Source organism: Convolutriloba macropyga, chromosome 2 (genome assembly GCF_964194025.1).
Source record: "Convolutriloba macropyga chromosome 2, txConMacr16.3, whole genome shotgun sequence".
Lineage (NCBI taxonomy): Eukaryota > Metazoa > Xenacoelomorpha > Acoela > Convolutidae > Convolutriloba > Convolutriloba macropyga.
This window is the reverse complement of record NC_134469.1, coordinates 83952045-83969609: the sequence shown is the minus strand read 5'-3', so window position 1 is coordinate 83969609 and position 17565 is coordinate 83952045. Positions and strand designations below refer to the sequence as shown.

Here is a 17565-nt window from a genome sequence, read left to right as displayed (position 1 = left end):
TAATTTAGTGGTGAAATAACATAAATCGATCGCTTAGAAAACGCTTCGAATTGTCTTTTGTTCATCGAAGTTAAGATACATTTATTAAAAGACGCACAGAAAATTTACCAACAAACAAGCATACCTCTTTTTGAAGCTTTTTTTCAGCGGTGAAGTTATGTAGTTTCAACACTAAAGTTAGCGGTGAATTTACAAAAAAAGCACCATAATTTACCGCTAATCTTACAAAAGTTCAACGCCTATGTTTTACGAAAAGTAGAGGGTATTTGATTTGAATTCAAAACCAATACGCTAGATTTTGGTGAGAAGTGGCGCAGTGGAAGAAATGGAAGAAGTAGCTGACATGCAGGAGGTGCGAGTTTCATTCAACGCATTTCACCGGGACTCCTGTATAAAATTTTTTCACAGAGAGTCCTGTATAAAATTTTTTGATGACACGTAAAATAGAATCGGAAGATTTAGTTTAGGTAGAGCATACATTGGGCAATGGGAAAATTTTTCTTAAAAGAAGTTTTTATTGAACAAAAAGGCGCCTTTAATGAATAGAGTTTTCCAAAATACCGCGAAATCTATGTTTTCTATTACTAATCTATATCTAACGCAGCCTCACAGATTTGTAAATTAACAAACAATTTTATCTAGATCCAAGAAATATGAAAGTAAAATGAAAGAAAAATAGTTTTAATCAACCCAATTTCGAATTTAAAAAATTTGCTCTTAGTAGTAGTTGTGCTAGATGACAGAGTTTCTTTTCAGCTAGACCATATACCTGATCTTTGAAGATCCCGGAACACTTTTCAAGTCTTGATCAGTACTTTAACAGTGAAATACACGTCATGAATTGACAAATCAGTACTGATCACGTCTAATTCTCAAGTCTTAAGATTTCTGAAGACATGTCAAGACTTGGCAAGACTTGAGTCAAGTCTTGACCAAGACTTGACAAAAATTGTCTAATATAACCATGCTATTTGTGAATTGAACACATACCTACTTCAAATGTCCAATATACTTGACCCAAAATCAATTTGGTTTTCAATGGGCAGAAAAAAGTGGCCATGATTGGTTTCTTTGCGCGATGTTAGAAAAGTTTTCATGCCGGCCACTGTTAGTGGCGGCCTTCTTTTCGTTTCCAAACGAAAGCAATGAACAATACAAACCGTGCTCAATACTTGATCCAGGACTTGTCAAGTCTTAGTCAATAAGTGACTCAAGACCTGCCAAAACTTAAGACTTGATTTAAGACGTGCCAAGTCTAAAAAGTGACATGATCAGAGCTCTGATTCAGAACTGGTACAACCCCGAATACGGGCAATTTCACTGAATCAGTACTGATTAAGACTTGAAGTTTAGTGCGGGATTGTCGTAGCATATTTTAGGGCACTGCTCTTGAATCATATTAGCAACTTACGTGATGTAACAGACTTTTTGCTGTTCGTTTTGGAGAAAAGAGTGAATAATCCAGGAAATCAGCCAAAGCGTTGCAAAAAATCATAAGGAACTTTTCAACAACCCAAAAGGAACCCACATAAATAAATGCAGTTTCCTATTGGAGGATATTTGCATTTTTAACAATAAAGATAATTGAATTGTTTCAAACTCTCTCGGTAGCAAGAGTCCAGAAACGAGGGACGTCATCTCATGTTGAAATGTGCAACCCAACCGACGCAAGATTTGGAATTCGGCGGCGAGGCCCAGTCACGGTTTTTTGCTAGCATATCTTTCTGGCGGGTGAAAGTATACGTCTCAATTGATAGACTGGTCTCAGATACTTCAATGGCAAATAAAAAATTCACAGTCAATCAACTGTCACAATGCTTAACAATGTCCAACAATAATTTACGCTGGAATAACGCTAGACAATTAGTATAATAAAAAGCCATCAAAGTTTTTTTCACAATTGTTCCAGTCTCTCATAATTCAATTATTTGTGTGAAAGTGCACTCAAAAAAGATTCGCTTTTCGCAAAATATCAAAGGGAACCACAAAACTTGTTGAGTGACAAAAATGGTTGTGTATTTTGTTGCACTCAGACTACACCGTCCTGCATAATTCTAGTAATTGTGTCGAAACAAATCTATGATCGCCAAAACATTATAACAGACAGCTTATATCTCTTTCATTTATCTTTTTATTCATACTCACGTATCAATTTTTTTGCGTCAAATAAAATCTCGGATTTAACTTCGCTCAGTTCAATAGAAAGATTTATAATTAAAATTTTATTTATTAATTTAAAAAATAACCGAGAATTTATTTTAAAATTTGTTTTGATTTGATTTTTTTATTTTTTTTAATAAATAGAATTATAACTGGAATTGACTCTTTTAGTATTTTTTCCAAATCTATTTATGGATATTTAAAATCTTTCAAGTTCTACCTTGATCAATAGATTAAAAACGTAGTAAAAACACCTTCTGTGGTCAAATTCGGTAAAACCTTTTGGAAAGACAACGTTTCAAACCATTTGCAATATTGAAACAAAGTCTCGTGAATTATTTCGACAAAAAAGGAAGCTAAAGATTGTTAGAATTAATTTTGCAAGCAGTTTCTTCGCCGGGGGCGAAAAGCATTCTCGGAACATTTAACTTTGCATTTTGTGTTTGAAACCCCCGATTTAGAGTCGTTTTTTCGTCGTCATTTTTTTTCTCTACGGACAAAGGGCCAAAAATGTCAAAACAGAGCAGTTCTTTGCTTCCCTATTTACATGAAGTTTTGTGAGCCGTTCCACAAACCCTTTATTTGCTCCAAATGAGAACCTGAAAAAAAATGAGAACATACAAATTAGCAGACTATCTTCTGTATGGTTACGTAAATAAGTGAAACTCAATTTTCAATCTCAATTTTGATTGAAATCTTCAAATCCAATTTCATTCTGTAATCTCCAAAGAAATGCAAATCCATCTTCAATTTCATCAATGAGAAAATGGCAAGACATTGAAACATAAAAAGCTGAACTGATTTTTAAATTCAGCAAAAATCAAACAGCAAGTGATAAAAAATAACTTAATCGTCGGAACAAATTTTTCAGTGGTCGCTTTCCTTTACATTCCCTAGAGCAAGTTTCTTTCCTCGTAATCTCCGATGATACAAAACTACCATGACAGCCCGTCAATCTATATTTTAGTCGTTTCTTTAGCTATTTCCGTAGTCTATAAATCAAGGCAACAACATAAATAAAGCAAATCTTCGTATTCTTATTTCTAAATTGTAGAAAAACTATCTCCAATTCAACCACTCTGCACCTCAAGAAAAATCACAGTTATGAGACCTATTTTGGAATTTTTTCGGTCATTTTTGACATTCATTTTTTGGCTGTTTTTGACGTATTTTAGACGTGCCTTGTCTTGGCCAAGACTTGCGTTTACACTTGCTCGCCTTGGCCAAGACTTGCATTTAGACATGCACGTCTTGGCCAAGACTTGGATTTATACTGACAAATGTAAAAAGTGACATGATCATAGCTCTGAATCAGTACTGATAAAAAATACTAGCAATTTGACGTGCCCATTTCTGATCATGACTTGCAGTTCAGTCCGGGATTAAACAGTTTTTGTCCTAAAAAAATGTCACTTTTATGTCAGAGATAAACACAGAGAATAAACACACTGTGCACACCTCAATAGTAAAATTGATTTGATTATATATACTGAATGCCTGAAAAAAATTGTAGCGAAAATAAAACAAATGGAAAACGTATACATAAACCAAATTATTAATGTGTTCCGGTCCTATTATCCTGGGATATTAAAGCAAAATTGGAAAAATTTTGTTAGAAATTGAATACAGAATGGTAGAATTGAAACATTTTGGAAGAAATTGAACCAAAAATTCTACATATTAGAAGAACAGTTGGTCAATAGAAAAATGGATTGGCAAAGCCATTTTGTGAGTAAAAATTTCAAAGGGCCAATACACGGCAGTTGATAGTCAGATATCTCAGAACTTTGTGTCAGAACTTTTTAAACCAACTTCTGCACACTTTTGTTCATTGCAATTAATTTTTAATTCAAATGTCGAAAATTGTGGAAAGAATAATAAAACAATCTTGGTAGAACATATTTTCGTCACTGAGAATAATTTTCTTAGAAGAAATTTGTATAGAACAGAAGGAGCCTTTTAAAATGGAGTTTTTCGAAAGACCTCGAAATTTATTATTTGCAATAGTAATAATCTAAACATAACGCAGGTATAGTTTACTGTTGTCCACTGCACGCTCCAAAAATACTTGCACATAGTTTTTAAGTTGTAAAATATGGCAGTTGATGAGGTCACAAATATAGTTCAGAAAGTACTGGAATTGATTCTTTGTGAAGAGCAGCTACTTACCTTTTTAGCAATCTCCTCCTAAAGCCTTTGTCAGATCTGTAGTTTCTAAGTTAAGGCAATCGGTCCCAATTTAGCAAATTTTCAATTTCATCAACTAAAATCAAGTCAAGTTGAAACAAACAAAATTGTATTACTTGGCAAATATCCAAAAATTAAATTTCATTGAAATTTGGATACGAGTGGCAAAAATTCTTCTCCCTTTCGGTTTTTTGAATGAATTGTCTCCAGGATGGAAAATAATTTGTCAATACGTGCAAATAAAACTTTTTAAAAAAACTCAATTGTTTTAGAGGGTATTTTCTGATAAACGTAACCAACACCCACCATCTTTGGAACGTAATTAGACTAAAACTGGGTTGGCTGTATTTTATTAGCAATTTTTTGAAGCCACATTTAAAGACTTAATTGTTCCAGTGAACAGTGCTATCGGCAACTGCAATACTTCTAGTTGTCTTATTCTTATTCCACAATTAGTAACTAAATTTTCTCTCATTTTTGAAATTTGACCTTTCTGAAATCAACAACCAATCTATTTCAGTCTGATTGAGGATATCTTTGTTACCAGATACCGTGGATAAGGGTTACGCGTGAAGCAACTAACGACTGGTGGCGTGGGATTCGTTACAATTAATTGTCCGTAGGTTTAAGCTAGCCTGAAAAACGCTCATAAAGGAATCTAGATTAGGATATAACCAAGCTTGAAAAAAAAGAACTGAATTTATTCACCACAACTAAGTTCCACACAAACTTAAAATCTTAGTTTTAAAATAGAGGTTGCAAATAAGAGCAAGAAAATCGAATAATTTTACTCTGGATATTCGAAATTGGCGACATAATGTGAAGTGTACTTGGATTGGAAAAACTGGATTAAATTAACAAATCTTAAATATAAAGAAGCATAAGCTTAATTCAACTGTTCAATATCTTCAAAAAGCAAATTTAAAAATAGAAGAAAAGCAAGTTCAAATGAATGCAATGAGTTTGGTAGAAAATAAAAACTTTTAAACAACAGAAAAACTTCAAAAACGTAAAGAAGTTTGCGAGTGGTTTAATTGTTGAACGCATTAATATTTGTGAATCGGCATCTGTTCTGAGAAAGTTTTTTTGGATTGAGTATAATCGATAATTGGGTATTTTTTACTTAACGTATTTATGGGTACCAAAAAATTTTGGTTAATATTTTCTCGGCCCAAAAGGCATGCAACTTTTTTGCATTAAACGTTGGTTTTGTGATTGCCGATGTCCGAGTTATTTCTCATGCGAAAGAATACTGCTATGCCTTTACTAAAGTTGTCCCTGCTAAAATTCTAATCGATTCTCTCTGCTATGCTCCTTTTTGATCATACAACTGCTACAGATGGACTAAAAAAAGATAAAAAAACAGTCGATTGAATAGTTTTTTATGTTTTAAACAATTGAGTCGAACTTATAAACAACACCCTTTGTCCTGGTTATAAGTTCTGTAATATGGTATTCACCCGGGTCAAGAAACAAATGGAAACATATGTAAGATAAGCGGTGAAAAGTTTGTTTTTTCATCGCAAATTTCGTACTTAATTTTGCGGTGAAGTGCGGTGAATGCGGTGAAATTGTGTAAGTTCACCGCTAGGGTAAGCGGTGATCTTACAAAAATTCATGGCAATTCACCCCTAAAATATGTAATATCATCGCCCTTACAAGGGTTCGAACCTCTCATCTCCTGCATGTCATCCACCTCTTCTTCCACTGCCCATCGCCATCTTTCACTAACTTCTAGTATTTTTGTTTCGAATAAAAATCAAATTCTCTTTACTTTCTGTTAAACATGCGCGGTGAATTTTCGTGAGATTTGCGATTTTTAGCGGTGAAATTACATACTTTAGCGGTGAAATGTGGTGATTTTTTGTAAGTTCACCGCTTGCTCTAGTGGTGAAATTACATAAATTCACCGCTGAGAATAAAAGTATCAAAAAGATGTAAGATTGAGGGGTAGTTTTGGTGGGAGGGTAAATCTAACAATTCCTCCCTTACTCCCCATTAATTTCACCGCATTCTTTGCCGATTTCACACAATTTTAACATTTTTTCTAAACGATGAATTTATGTAATTTCACCGCGTTCATCGCTAATATTACATATTTCGGACACTTTTTTCGAAGCGGTGAAATTATGTAATTTCACCGCTACCAGGCGATAAATGTTTTTATCACCGCATTCACCGCCTGATTTATATAATTTCACCGCATTCACCGCTTAAGTTACAAAAATTTCCGCATTCAACGCTTATCTTACATAATTTTGCGCTGAATGGCGGTGAGACCTCGACCCGGGCAAGAAGTTAGAAATTTCTCATTCATATACTTTGAAATCAACTCTAATTTACGATTTCAGAATCTTTCTGTTCTTGTTATTTCCAGTTAGTATTTCCTTATTCTCTAGCAACACACTTTTGCGTGAGTCTTGTTCTGAAATTTTTTGTCTCAGTTCCCATGACTCCAAAGACCTGGCCGACCTTTCTTCTTATTTTGCTGCTCAACTTTTACACGATTGTTGCCATCTTATACTACAAAACGAAACACAATGTCGAGAAAACAAGCACAGATTTGGGACATCCGAAATTTGTCATATTTGGAGCAAACTCAATGACTTGCTCTTCATTTTGCGCGAATTCATTGCGAGATATAAAGAAAAAAGTGATCAAATACGACAAAAAATCAGGCAAATGCAAATGTTACCTGGAACAAAATCGATTACAGTCCTTCGAAGATACTGAACAGCTAGTTTCGGCTCAATTCTTATTTCATCGTAAGTTCATTTCCTGACACCTTTCGGAAAAATGATTTCAAAAATGCGCTGAAATGCGATAAGTTTTCAAAAATGTTACCGCAATTTCTATACTTAATAACGTGCTGTCAAACATGCGTAAAATTATGTAGGACAAGTGTTAAAAGACAAGCGTTGAAATTATGTGAAAAATTTGCTAAAAATGCGCTGAATTATTAAAATTTTCAGCATTTTCTCACATGTGTTGAAATTTTGAGACAAAAGCGATGAAATTGTGCTGAGACTTGGTAGGAAAACTGCTGCAAAAAGTGCTGAAAGTTTGTACTGAAATGCGCTGAAGGTGTGCTCACTTTTTAAAGTTTCAGTATATTCTCTAAAGCGTTGAAATGCGCTGAAAAATGTAGAAAATTGTAATAAATGTGCAGAAAATGCGCTGAAATTATGTAAAACATGCGCTGCAGACGCAGTGAAACTTTTTATTTTTCACTGCATTTCAGAGCATTCAGCGCAATTCTTACATATAGTTAGTACAATCAACGAAATTTTTACGCGCTGAAGTCTTAGCCCGGGCGATCGCTTTACCAGTTGATTTGGTCAAACATAATTTAGCTCAAAAAATTCAGTGCTCGACTGATAAACGGCACTACAAGATTCGAAGAGAGTGATGCATTGCGGCTTTCAGAACTTGATTTCAGTTGAAAAATTGTTTAAACTTTTGAAATTTTGGTTGTTGATATGGTTTAATTTTCCAGCATCAAATATGGTCATTGCTCTTTTTTTAATCTGATCTGGAAATGGAAGAACTTTTTTCGTTTACATTTTTTCCAATCAGTAAGATCCTGAAACCTTTGAATGCGGTGAAGTTTCAACAATTATTTAAGAAGCCTATGAACCGTTTCTGTGTTCATCCATCTGTATTGATGGAGAGAAAATCAACTTATCAAGGCCCTGTGCCTTTGTATACAATGACAAAGCTCACACAGTGATATTAATCTGTATAAGTCATGTGATGAATGGAGAAGTTTAGAATTCAGACCTAAAGTTACAAGGGCGGTAGAAAAGTAACTTACGTAATGAAAATTTCAAGTGCATTTTATGGCATGGCATGGCTACGGAAAGAGCTGCTTCCGTTTTTCCTAACTTGTTAGCGTGTTAATGGCTAAATTCAAGATAAAGTTCATACTTCAGTAAATGGTTAAGCATATGTATCTGGAAAAACATGAATAAAATCTATTTTTCTCAATAGATCTTTAAAGTGTAACCAAGTGGGGAGTCATAGTATTGTCACATTGGCCAAGCACCAATAAGTCTAGTTTTTCCCCTTTTCTGGTTAACCTGTAACGGAAAAATAAATGATGTAACTGTTTCAATCAACGGCATCACCACTGGCTTCCCACTTTGATATTTTGCACTCATTTGGATGCCAAAAAAGGAGAGCAAAGTTTAAAAATTTATTAATCGCCTGGTCGAGAATAGGGATTTATCTATTACAAACATATATCAATTGAGTTGTAGAGAATATGCAAGTTGCTGGTGGAATTGTTAACTTGCAATATTATACGAACTCGCTTCTGATTGCAAGATGGCTTGGATGTTAAAATCTGTGGCAAAATCATTCTGGTTGGGTGGTAATCTTCTTTGTTCCTTGGTGCACTGTATTCACTTGAAAACCAAAGTAGCAAAACATAGTTTCAATTCTGAAGGTTCAAATTGAAACAATTTCTTGAAGGCCATTGAAGAAAAAGTTAATTCTCTTGAGTTGAGCTAACAGCTTTATTGACTTATTTTTAGCTGGTAATTTTTATGTTGCTCTACGAGGAGTTATGGTCATCTATTTTTAATCGGTCCAATTATTCTGTCATAGTACGAAGAATTCAATGCCTGTTTTGTTGAAAACAATGAAGAGCAGAGAGAAGAGAGAGTGTTTTTTTGTTCAGGTCAGGTTTTGAAATATTGAGAAAAGTTGGTGTAACAATTTTGCGTAAAGTGAGCAAAAATCTTTCGATCAAATGCGATTTTTTCAAAACAGATTTTTCAAAAACTTTATGCCGCAATCTTCCCCTCTATTTATATCTTCTAATACAGATAAACAAGTATTTATTAGATTGAGAACAGTTTTTGCACCCTAGACGAGACCAAATGGTTATCTTGCAAGATTTTGCCAGGATCGTGCAAAATATGGTTATCTTGTAAAATTCTGGCAGAAATCTTGCAATATAACCAGTTGATTTCGACACGGGCAATTTAAAACACACAGCAAACTTATGGATGAAAGGTTTGAAATTTTTCCTTTTTAGCTATATTTGTATTGTTCTCCAAGTCTGTAAAATCTACAGGGAGTCCGTTAAAGGTCAAACTAGAGTTTTCTGTAGCTTTTGGGATCTGCTGAGGCCCTTCTTAATGTTTTGGATGTTTTTTAATGTTTTCAAAAGTATTACTTTGCAGCCTGTTTCTTTCTAATTTTGGTGTTTTAAGAGTTTTATCGAAAAGTTTATGTGCCATCTAAATAAATTTAGCAAAAGCAAAAAGTTGAATTAGTTTGTTTACTATTTTTAACGCTTTCGTTCCCACTAGATTCAAAGTTGTTGTCTCTTTGATCAATACTTGCGGCGAATGATACATCTGTAAAAACTGGTGAGACTGGACTGTTAGGTTAACTCAGCTTTAGTTTCGTGAATTGTTAGTGTTTTAAATGAATCGTATACTCATAAAACTTGAAAGTTCTTACACAAAAATCAAAACAAATTACCTCCTGGTAAAACCGTTTAAAAAGCTTGCAAGATCCTAAAGATGAACCCCCTAGTCTGGGGCCCCGCAATTTTTTAGCTGATAAAATAATCATTATAAAGAAAGAGAAATTTATACAAAACAAAGATTTAGAAATGTTTGGGTAAAAGGGATAGAAATTTTAGTTGTTGATGTTTACAAAGACGTTCATTGATGCTGATATTTTAGAATTGAATTAAAATTTATTCAATATTCAAACAACATTGTCTTCAACCAAAGAGTTTTGATCATTTTATTTCAAATACTAGTTCTTGAGGTGCCTTGTGAAGTTTTATAATTTACCAAATGAACAATTTGCAGCAAAGAATGTTATGTATACAGAAAATACAAAAAAAGTAAAAAAAAAACAGAAATCTTTTATGGTAAAGTAAAATTGAAGTTTTTGCCTTGTCGTTTTCTATTAGTATCTTCTATTCGAATGATTGTTTGCCTGTTTTTTTACGCTTTGATGCCATTGCGTAAACAAGAGAAAATGATTTTCAAAAGAGTTGATTCTCAAGAAAAAGTGATTGATATTTTCAAGGCCTCATCTGACTAATGCTCTCAGTTTACGTCGTCTCTTTGTATGCCCAAAAATATTATCTAATTTGATGTAGCAGTACTAGACCATTATGTGCGGAATATAGCAACGATCGCCCAACTTATTGCATGCTAATAATGATACTGCAAACAAGCAGACTATTTTCAACTCATTAATCGTGATCAACAAATGATGTTCACCATATTTTCCAAATCTTCCATCAGTATTTACCATTTTCAAAGCGTGAAAGTTGACAATTTTTGAAGACACATTCAAAAACTAATTTTTTTTTTGAAAAAAAAATATAAATGAAAATTAAGACTTAAACAAAAAATGGGGGAAATGAATCTACTTTTTCTTCGGGTTATTTTTCAGGTTCAAAATTCCTAATCTAATCATAAAACTGAGGCTCGATAGTCCACTTTAAATTTTCATATCAAATTGAAGTGTCGTTTTGAGTTCATCAAGAACAATTTGTCACGAGAACGTTCTTTCCGAGGAAAAGAAATGTAAAGCAATAAAAAGCCTATCAAAGGAATCTTCATTAGTAGGCCCTTCGTTAGATACCCAATCATATTTCTTTCATCTGTTCACAAAACTCGGACCCTCGTGTCATACTAAACCACTACTGTTTCATGATATATCAATACTAAAAGAGTATATCAGAGCTGTTTCAGAGTAATCTAAGAGTATTTTGCTCAAAAACTTCGAAGAATAATTTCGGACAACAATTTTTTTTCATGAATTTGCCATGCACAGTGAGTTTTGTTTCCTTTCTCTGCTCATACAATAATTATAATACATTTTGAATTTTTCGAAAAAGAATTGATTTTTTACACGATGCACAAGCATGATAACTGAAAAACCGCGGAAAAAAAAACAAAATCAAGGGTTTTGCAATTAAAACCGCCGGCGGTGTCAGAGTGAACTGTTAACAGCTGAATAAGGATCTGGTTACTAATTTCCAGATCATCCCAAAACGTCCAGATGAAAATATCCAGTTGCAATTAACCCGATGATTCAGACTCAGACGAGGATACTTTTAAATTCAGACGAGATGCTGCATCTCGCCAGAAGGCATGTGAGTTATCAAAACGAAATCAATAGTAGCAGAGAGAAATAATCAATGGAGGATCATGCCAGAGGGCATGGCAGTTCACGTGAAACTCCCAATTCTCCAATTGTATGAAGAATTTCTATGCATAATAGGCTCAATAATCAATCCAAAAAATATAGCTATTGTGCAGTTGGTTTCCTTCTCTAAGTAGAGTTTAGTGGCCGTTTTTTGTGTAACGAATTATAATACAATGTTGTGAGCTCTGATCACAGGAAAGAAAGGCTGAAAAAAGAATCTGAACAGTTTAAGCTAAGTTTAAAATTTCAATGCTGTTTTTACAATGATCAGACTTTGTTTATTGTCTGAATTTACACTTCTCATAGTAAACAGTGACATGACCATAATATGTTCATAGTTAATATACAGATAAATACTATGATTCACCGCTGAGATACTATGTTACTATGATTGGGGCAAAAGAAGTCAAACTCGAGTAAAAAAAAGTTAACAATATTGTTAAAATTAGTACAATGGTTTCTGCAAGTTTGTTTTTTCGCAATAATTTAACCTGTTTGGATCATTTTGTTTGGGACTACTTTGTGCAAAATAAGCAATGTGAGGCCAAACTGCCAAAAAATAAAAATTAGTCCTTGTCTTTTGTATATTTATTTTTTAGTTTGCGCTTTATATTTTTTATTGGAATCCAGATTCATGTCAAATGCTGGAGATTTATGGAAAGGAGAACTAGGAATGTTACTCTAGAAAAGCACATACTGCCCCAATATGTTCAAACAAGCAAGAGGAGGGATAAATTTAGATGACCTTTTATTTTGGAAAGATGACCGATAGTTTGAAAGGTTTTTGCCAGTATGAAAATGGTGGCGAAAACAATAGGTTGTTGCCATACCCCCGACGGCAAGTTTTCAAGAGGGTATATTGTCGAACACAGTGCAATTTTTGTGGGAAACTCAGAAGGGAAATGAACAGAGCTCACTCTCATTTAGTTAGTTTCTTCTACATTGAAGAGGACATAAATATCTATTCATCGTTTCCTTTTAACAATCATTGTAATATGATAATAAAATAAAAGTAATCGTAAATTTAACCAAAAATGGGATCAGCAAATTTCTCATGTCATCCTAGGGAGTAAAAGTTTTAAGAAAATTCGGACGTTACTTCTATCGAAATCCTAAATACCATTCATATCAGCACAATTTTCATCTGAGTTTCATTATTGAATCACAACAGCAAACAACCTGTATCTATATCTCCAATATAGCACATTTATATATCGACAGCCGCTAATGTGTAGTGTTTTTTCTTTATTCAGTTTTTTTCCGGCATATCTACAAAAACTATTTGGATGAAGACTTCATGTTTGACCCCGATATACGTATTTATCAGTTAACTTTTTGACCAGTCAAACTTCACACATATTTTTTTGAAAATTTATTTGGACAATGCTACAAAATTTTTTTCATAAGAAAGTTTTATCCCTTATGTAAAACGAATGTTTTCTTTCTGTCACCTAACATGATTAATTTGTGTTTGCAGCTGATGTGGCCCCTTTGGATATTATAAACGGTTAGTCAACAAAGTTTTGCTGTCATATTTGGCCTACACAAAATACTGCTCTAGAATTTATCCTTTGATTTGATATGAAAAAACAAATAGCAGTCCGGGAATTTTTTTATATTTTGCGAGACAGAACTTCAGACATTACGTGAGAAGTGAGAAAGTTTGTTGTTTTTCACGGATTGAAAAAGTGAGGTGTGATATCTCTCCAAAATGTTTATCATTCAATGTTGTTCCCGGGTCGAGGGACAATAGAAAAATCTGTAAGATAAGCGGTGAAAAGTTGTTTTTTTTTCACCGCTAATTTCATACATAATGTTGCTGTTAAATTCAGCGGTGAAATTATGTAATACCGCTGCCAGGCGATAATTTTTTAACCGTATTCACCGCTTATCTAACTTAATTTTGGGTTGAATGGCGTTGACACCTCGGCCCGTGTTTGTTCGTATACTTATATATAGTTTGTTAGCTATTTTTTGTTGAAAGATAATAGATTTGAAGATAATTTGTGGATTAATTTAAGATCCCTGTTCATCTGGAGAACATGACTGTCACCCTTTCGCTCTCTGCACTTTCGACGGAGTACTCTACTCTTGTCTCTGCAAGGACAACTTGTACGGGGATGGCATCTTCTGCACAGGTGTGACCAACAGACTACCTATACTCGTACCCCTATTAACACCCACCTTAAGTACAGTTTCATTGTCCCTTCCAATACTTTGTTAACCCCCCTATCATCCTTATCTTAATTAACCCAACTTGTGTTCAAAACAATCCTGTCCTGCGTACTTTTGTTTTGTGCAAACTTTGGGAAATATGGCATAAATGTTAAGAATCTATGCAAATTATTTCAATTAAGACAAGGCGAATCGGTAGTGTGCATATGCACACAGTGTTCCAACTTATCAATTAATCAGCCAGCAAACTGTCAAATTTATATACTCGATATAATGCTCAGGTAAATATTTGCAAACCGCAAAATCTTAGAGACGAGTATGTTTAATTTTATTTGGATACTATCTTCAAGTTCCGCATTCTAAGAGAAGACAAGAGCTGTGAACCAGTTTGCAATCTCAAATGTCTTTTGATAACAGCGATTAGTTCTTCATGTCTTTTTTTCATCTTTGACTTTTTGACATGGACAAGGCATGAACCTTCATGCGGATGCTATGTTGACCACCACGAGTACTTCAGTAATGAACATGCATATTTCGATATTAACTTGGAAAATTAGTACTGAAGCACATAATTACATTTTAAAAGTTAGTATTTTTACCGAGAAAAAAAAACAGATCAACTATTCAGAATGTTCATTATAATTCTAATGTAAAATCCTATCGGTCATATTTTCCAAAAAGTTGAAACTCCTAATAGTATCATATACGTATCAGAAAAACATGCAATTTGTGTGACTTTTAGCTGCAAAGGCACCTTACTAACTTATTACCGTTAAAACAAGTACATCAGTTACAGTAAACTGGACACTACATACTAAATAAGAGGGGTTTCTAATTGATGCAACAAAAAAAAGAAAAGTTTGAAAAGAAGAAGATTTGAAAAGACGTTCAGTCTTTTTTATACCATTTAAATGCAGGTCAGGTTTTCGTCTGTACAAACAGGTGAATATCACAATGTTTCGTTAGTGCTACCAAACCCCTCCGATTTTTTGCTAAATTTATTAGCTTAGGCCTCTTACTTTAAAAATATAATTCATTCCCATTAAAACTTTATTGTCACGATAAAGTGACAAAAAATAATGCTATTAGAGAATTATAACTCCAAAAAAAATGACAAACAATTGCTATTAAAAATTTGTTTTGTTTCTCCAATTTTTTGAATATTATCAAAATCTTAAAAGTTTTAATAAATTCTTAAATGCGCTGCCATCTAGCCGTATTTTTAAATGATGACATGATAAGATTTGTTCACAAAACAGCAGCACTTATCTATTAAGCGGCATAGAAAAAGGGTATAAGTTATTCAAGTATTATCTGGACTCCGCCAACAACTCCATGAGAAAACATACCTGGCAGATTGCCAGAAATGAGCCACAATAGATTCGTAGATCGGCAGTCTAAAAAAGCCGTAAAAAAGACAGACCAAAAAACCCGTCTTTTCATTGAAGTCTGATCTGTTATATTTTGATTAAAATCTGTATAAGTTATTGCTGCCTCTATTATCTGTTCTCAATTAACCTTCATTTAGAGTGACACACAACCATTTGACCTTATCTCTTTGAATTAAAGTAAATAAAAGTCAATTTCAAAGTGAGGAAGTCATTTTGAGAGTGAGGTAAGTCAAACGTGACCAAAAATTTAATCACGCACATGAACAAAAAAACTCGCTCCACTAAGAGCGAAAAATGACGTCACACATGCAATTCAGTTGAAATTGCATAAACGAATGAACAAAAAGTGGCTGTGACGTCATATGGTCGTAACAAAAATCATGACGACGAAATAAAAAAAAACCAAGAGAAGGCCAATAATAGCCCCAGCTATCGCTGTGCGGCTATTAATAAATTTACCAACTAACTTTGATAATAGTTGGATCAAGCAGGATTTGTAAGAAACGTGAATTTCACTTTATACTGCTCATGGCCACAATAGTGTTGGGAAATTTGATTGACAAGAGAATGCAGTATTTTAAAAACTAACTCCAATGCTACTTTCTAAAGAAATAAATTTTATTCTAAACAAACTCACTGTACTAAGGCAGACCCAAGATGTGCTCCTGTTACAGCCTTAAGGTATAAAGACCTAGGGCTACTTATTTCTACGCGCGAAGCAGACTTACCTATATCTCTAAGACTAACCGACTCTGTAAAACACTGAGAATAAACTTCTATTATTACGGTGGTTAAAAAGTTTAGCATCGGAGTCAATGTTATACACATGGTGTCTCTATCTAGTAGACTGATTTCAGTTAGTTCAGTTCTCTCTATATAAAAGTGAATAGTGTCTTCTCAGTCTCTGTTTTTGTTGGAGGTGCAACTTCAACATTTCCACTGCTATATCCATCCGGAGTTGAGAGTTTCAAATCCGAATTTGTGAAGTGTAGCCGAAACACTTTGAATGTGTCATCCTCGTTGAAGAGTAGAATGAAGTGAGTGATGCGTTGTGGCCTTTCTGAAGTGGGTTGTGATTTGTGTCGTCGTCTGGAATCCCTGTCCGTGAAGTAGTGACTAGTGTCGCCAGTGAAGAGGTTCGTCTTGAATGTAGAACCAGTAAGGGTGCCAGCTACAAGGTGTGGTGGCCAGTGACGTCTGTCCTGTTAGAGTGTGCCCAACTGCTCTCACTGTTAGTTTGTAGGATCGCTTGTAGTCTGTCGTCTCTGTCTGGTTTGCACAAGGTTATTTCCTTTTTTATCTCCACTTGGTACAAGGTTTGAACCGGTCGGATTTACCAGCTCACCTTCTTGTGGAAATCCATCGCTTAGCTACTGTGTAAGCTACTTTTCTTTTTAAATCTATTGGTTAAATTTAATACCTTCTTATAGTAAGTCCCGACCGGGAGAAAAAAGAAAGGAACTGATCCTAATCTTCAGTATTATGAAAAAAATAAGGGGAGATAGAGAGTATTTAAAGGAAAAAGAGAAGGCGAAATAGATAATAACAAAAAATCATACAATTGAAGGGTGGAACAAGATCAGTGAGTCTTAGGTTTTTCGGGTCTGTGCGCCCAGAGTTTATTGTAGGGCTGTGGCCTACGTTCTGTATTCGAGCTGAATGTCCGGGCCCTGTTGTCTGAATCGCGGAAAAATGCCTGGAAATCCTGATCACGCGCCAGACAAGCAGCAAGGGCACGAGGATAGAGATCGACGTTACAGTGAAGTTGCATCGCGAGGAGGTGGTTGAGGATCTGTGTCTCCTCTTGTGAAGGCTCGCGATTGTCTAATATGTCGGCGATCCAATCCCTGTATAAAAGATTGAAGGTGTGACCATGAGTGCACTTTGTGGCGCCTCCTTCCACACATTGCAAATATTCTATTGGAAGAAGAATGAGTCGATTTGTTTTGGCGTAGAGTGGGGAGAATATAAAAGAATTTTTGATTGGATCGAAATTACGCAGTGTTTCTTCACAAAAAATTTGGCTGTATAATATAACTAATTAATATAATAAGGTGACGCGAGCTTTGTGTTAGCATATTGGAGACGTGAAATCATGTGTATAATTGGATTGGTGTGTTGAAGTGATGCTGTACAAAGAGGTAGTTATACATAGTGTGCAGCATTTTCACTCTGTTGACATCTTGGTTGGTGTTTTTGACATCCACCTGGGTGGGGTGAAGGAAGCCAAATTGGAGGTAGAAGGGGTCGTATTTTGCGTATATCTTATACGGTGCTGTGTCACGGGTGAAGAAGGTGTTCAATTAGTCATTTGTGGTGATCTGCCAGAGCAAAGAAGTACTTTGACAGATGCCAAAATCGTTCCGTGAATCGGGGATTTAGGGGAAAGTGTACACATTCGAGTGGGAAGTCTCTATCCCGTCCTTCTTGAACATATTCATTTTCGAGTTGCCCCAAAGAGAAGGAA

General features: G+C 34.6%; 1 long non-coding RNA gene across 1 annotated transcript; it reads left to right on the top strand.

The window, feature by feature from the left end:
* The first annotated feature begins 7052 nt into the window (after window positions 1-7052).
* On the top strand, window positions 7053-13669 carry LOC142335522 (uncharacterized). Its single transcript, XR_012758878.1, has 3 exons — window positions 7053-7112; window positions 13010-13039; window positions 13554-13669. It is a non-coding gene; the product is annotated as an uncharacterized LOC142335522 (long non-coding RNA).
* Window positions 13670-17565: the final 3896 nt, after the last annotated feature.